Source organism: Hydra vulgaris, chromosome 04 (genome assembly GCF_038396675.1).
Source record: "Hydra vulgaris chromosome 04, alternate assembly HydraT2T_AEP".
Taxonomy (NCBI): Eukaryota; Metazoa; Cnidaria; class Hydrozoa; order Anthoathecata; family Hydridae; genus Hydra; species Hydra vulgaris.
The window spans coordinates 22,602,625-22,607,914 of record NC_088923.1 but is presented as its reverse complement, the minus strand read 5'-3'; positions in this window follow the sequence as shown (position 1 = coordinate 22,607,914).

Here is a 5,290-nt window from a genome sequence, read left to right as displayed (position 1 = left end):
GCATATGTCATTTTTAAGTAGTTTCTAGGTTTTTTAAATGTGTTCCTTACTCACATGATTTTACAAGCAAGGCCTGCAAGCAAATTTTAAGCTGAAAATTATTTTAGCCATTAAGGAGAATCGATGTTGTTCTTTGTTTAATTTAATTTGTTTAAATATAGTCGTTTTAATAAATAAATGTTCCTCTGTTCTTGGTTTTTTACTTGTTTGTTTTCAGATTCTTAAGAACTAGGCAACTTAGCTAAGCAAGTTTTGTTTTATTTTTCAAAGGAATTGGAAAGAGCTGAAAGCTATTTTTTAGTGCAACTGGAAAGAACTGAAGTGTTTTTTAGTCATTTCACACAGTATAACTGGTACTTATTTGAGTAAGTTTACTATTTTTTTATTTAGTTTACATTGGATTTATTTTATATTAGATATATATTTTATGTATTAAACATGGAAAACTGACTGTAATTTGTTGACACAAAAGTGATCTATAAATTACTGTCAGTAATTTGTTGATCACTTACTTAAATAATTTTGTGCATTGTAGTCTAGATTATTTGTTAAATTAAAAATAATTGATGTAAATAAATATTGTTTAACATTTTTAATAAACGACTTATGTATATAAACATAAAAAGATATGGATTTCAATAAATCTTAAGTTTAGATGTAGTCTTAGATTAAAAAAGATCATAATTTGTAAGATTCTTTTACGTTTTTTTATTATTCAGCTTTAACAATAGTAACGTTTCTGGCAGAGCAGGATTTATAGTTTTAGGCCAAAAATAAGCTTGCAGCCCCATATTTAGAAGTAATACGTTAGTTTAAAAAAATATAATCTTGTTTTAGCGTAACTAAAAGTTTTATTTCAATTTCTTAAAAATATTTTATGAAATATATATAATCTCTTTTCTGTATTTTTCATTAACGAAATCTTTAATCAATAAATCTATAATAATTTTCTTCACTTTGTCTATGATGCTTGATAATAATGCAAAGTTTTGTAACGTTTTTTGTGACATAGTTGATCGCAAATCATTTTTCGTTCATTTTAATTTTAAAAATGACCTTTCTCCAGAGCTGTTGAATACCATAAAATACTTTAAAGTTCTAAGAATGATTTCAGCATTTAGAAATGTAGCCTCCATTTGTTTTTCCTTTATAAGTTTGTACAAAAACAAATGGGACAATTCAGGAGCTTGAGTATTAAAATATTGTTGCAAATACAGATGTAGATGTTCAATCTCTGCATATAAATTATCATCAATATCATCCGTGTAGTCTTCCATCAGACGATTAATGCATGTCTTCAGCTGATCTTTGTTGAATCTTGTGTTATTCAATGTCAAATCGATAGGAAACATACTCTCTCCTTATTGAGTTCTGATTACTCGTTTAAAGTTTGAGCTTCATTACTTGAGTCCTCTACAAAATCCAAAATTTTGCCTCTTTACTTATGCCACAGTTTGCAAGATTAGCTGAAGTTAGTGAATTACCATGACATTTTGCTTTTAATAAAAAACTATCAAGTTATCGATGATTCTTTATATTTTTTTCTATTTATTTATTTTCTTTCTTTTTGCAGCTCCACTTTCATAGCTTCTTCCCAGATCTGTTAAAAAGTTCTGAAAATGAACACATTTAATTAATTTAATTGATATTGTTTACGAGCACTGATTTTACTTAGAGAAAACACTCTATTATTTTTTATTATTAAAATTAAGTAAAATAGTCTACATAAATAGGCGAAAGTTTGTTAAAAATAATCAGGAAAACAAACCTTAAAAATTTATGATTACTTATTTACCCGCGCTTAGTTACTTTACTTAAAAGCGTCTAAAATATTGCTTAAGTTTAATGCAATTTAAAATTACAAAACTAAAACAATTACTTTCTTCATTTACTAAGATATTTTACTTAAAAGCATGCAAGCGTTGTCTTAAAATAAACGCATTCATTTTATTTTAAAACATTATGCACAAATAATAAAAAAATAAATATTAACTACCGTTTCTAATATCAAACGGAAAATTAATCAGGCTGTTTTGCAAATAAATAATGTTTACTACTGTTGTAAACTTTAATTAATTAGAAAAACAGCCCTAATTATAGTTATTTTCTTTGATAAGTTGAACCAAGTAATTCTAGAAAATAATATTTTAGAAGGTTCTTGGTTGAACTTTTAATAAAAAAAATGTAATGTTATTAAAAAAATGTTAAGTGTTAAACAAAATTGTTGAGTTGATTGTTCGTTAAAGTTATTATTTATACCAATGAACAAAATGTTGCAAAATGCTTTTTGTTAAATTTTTGTCTTAAAAAATATATATATTTTTTTAAAATCGCGGAAATAAAAAAAGTTAAATTTTTTTACACAGCTTCTAATTACTTTACAATTTTTTTACACAGTTTCTAATTACTTTACAATTTCAAACATAGTTATGTTCTTTTTTTTTTAGTTGCCTTTGTCATCACTTATTTAATTTGCTTACTGTTGAAACACGGTTTTAATTTTGTAAATTCAATATGATGTTAAAATTACTCTATTAATCATTAGTCAACAGTTAGAAAGAAGCTGGAGCTTAATTAAGAAATCCTAGAAATTAAAACAAAGGTAAAAATAATTTTGTTTACTGGTAAAATAATAAAATCAGTTTCTACTATTTATTGCGTGTTTTTTTACTTTTTTTAACATGCTGCTTTGGAAACACTTTCTTTCTCTCCCTCTCTCTCTTAGATGAGAGGGAGAATTAATAAAAAAACTTTAATTATTCGGGAGACAGTATTGTGTGCTTACAAATATTTTATGCTATGCGCTATTGTTGCTGTGTTTTGTGTTGATAGACCTAGGCTGTTATAGCTATTTTTTAATCTGTGTTGTGTCAGATTTAAAAAAGAACTTAACTGATGTTAATGCGGTCTTTATGTCGTTAACGATAAGCAATGATATTGCTGATAGGGAGTCAAATAAAATATTATTTATAGATAAAATTTTATTTAATTTTTTAAATAATATATCAAGTTATTAATGTGTTTTTGTTATTAATGATTTATTTTGTTATTATTTATTTTGTTATTGTATATTTTATGATTACTCATAACCCCTATTAAGGGTTGCTTACTGCTAGTTTTTTTTTATTATTGCTACTATTGTAAATTTCTACTGTTATAATTATAGTTGTAGTTGCTTTTACTACTGTTATTATTACAATGATTATTAGTGTATTATTACACAGGTCATCAAAAAAAAATTTTTTTTTCTGGTGCCGAGCAAACAATAAGTTTTTTGTATAGCATTTCTCATTTTGATTTTAAATATGCAACTCATTTTTCACCTTCACCTCAAGCTGTAAAAATAGTTGTAAACATTTATAACATTTGCCCTTTCAATTAAAGTGCAAAAGCGAATTTAAAAAATTGCGAAAAAAATCGTATAGTTTGGCCAGTATTAATTGTATTAACTTGGGCCATCAGTTTCTAAAACAGTTGGCAAAGTGTTGGCAAAAGCGCTACGTTTTTTTCACGGTACCAACTAAAAAGCCAACTGTTGGCCCTACTGTAGCTAATAGTTGGTTATTAGAACCGGGCCAACTATTTACTAGCTGTTCAATGTTTACAGGGTGATTTATAAAATAATAATATATACAATTTAACATAAAACTTGTAACTTTTTACACTTTAATCTTCACTTAAAACATTTTTGCTCGTTAAGTCTTAATATTTCTTGATTCAACAACACTATCACAGTAATATCATTTTCTTTTGTTTGGAACTTTTTATACCCAATACAGTTTTAATATTTTAACGAGGCATTATAAACAGCGTTTAAACGAAATTTAAACGCTGTTTGTAATGCCTCATTAAAATTTGTCATTGTTGATTTTTACTTTGCGACCCTTTTGAAGTTTTTTGCGCTCATAGTTTATGGATAAATATTTTTAAGTCATTAAACATTTAGCTGCGAGTTTCTAAAACATTCAAAAATTATTTGCCGTTTAAGGCAATACATTCAGGCTTCGAAATCTAATTAAATTAAAATTAGATTACAAATAACAAAATGTTGGTACTTACTACTAAACAAAGGTTAAATCTATGAGTGTTAATTCTTTAAAAATAGTACTAAATCTAGATCGTGAATTCAAAGATCTAGATTCGAAACGAGCTTTGGACGTATTTTCGCGTCACGGTAAGGAAGAAGGCGTGAACTTCCTGGTTAAATGCACTTCACGGTACTCTGTGACAAGACCGTTAGGACTTCTTGGCTCACCTAGGTAACAATATATATATATATATATATATATATATATATATATATATATATATATATATATATATATATATATATATATATATATATATATATATATATAAAGTTAGTGCAAGGTGATTATCAAAGCGATAAATAATCTAAACCTATTTTTTTAAGAGAGACTGCAAATATTAGGTGTGAAAGAATTAAAACTTTATATGATAAATTTGGAAAAAAAAACATTTTGATACTATTTGCGCTAGCTACTGTTAAAAATTAGGTTTATTTGAGAAATGCAACATTTCCACTTTTATTTGAAAATTTATTCATTAAAGCTTCGTTAATCTAAAACATCACCTAAAAAATGTGCTAAACTAAGGCTGCCATTAATGTCGAACAACAGACTTAAACATCTCCTACCTCCCCTCACCCCTGCCTAAAAAAAACAAACGAAAAAAAAAAAAGCAACAACGACAACATATGAAATGAACTTCTAACAATATTTATAGCCTTATAAGAAATTTTTTAAAAAATTCGAATTGACATTGGTATTCCCATAGTTAAATGTTTGCTACAATGGCGAATCATTTTGAAATAACTTATTTGACAAAAACTTGCTGAACACTTTGCCAAATAATTACCTCAAACGTTGAAAAAAATCCTACACCAATTTTAATCTCTTCTTATTGTGCCATAGTAAATTCTTTTTTTTAGTTTGTTGCACGCCCGGTTTTTCTAAATACCTTAAAACTTACTAGTTAATCTTTCATTTTTAACTGTTTTTTAAAGTCTTTTTTTAGAAGTTATTTTCAAAATATTTTCACTTCAATTACACTAATTATTACTTCGAATTTTAATTATCTAATTTATAATTACTAATCACGTCGAATTTTTTAACTTTTAACCAAACAAAAAAAGTTTGTTTAAAGACTGTTTGTCTAACCACTGCGCTACGGCGGTGCGGCCGTGGCGCAGTGGTTAGAGCGCTTGCTTTATAAGCAGGAGATCCACGTTCGAAACTAGCTCTGGACAAATTTTCGCGTCACGGCAAGG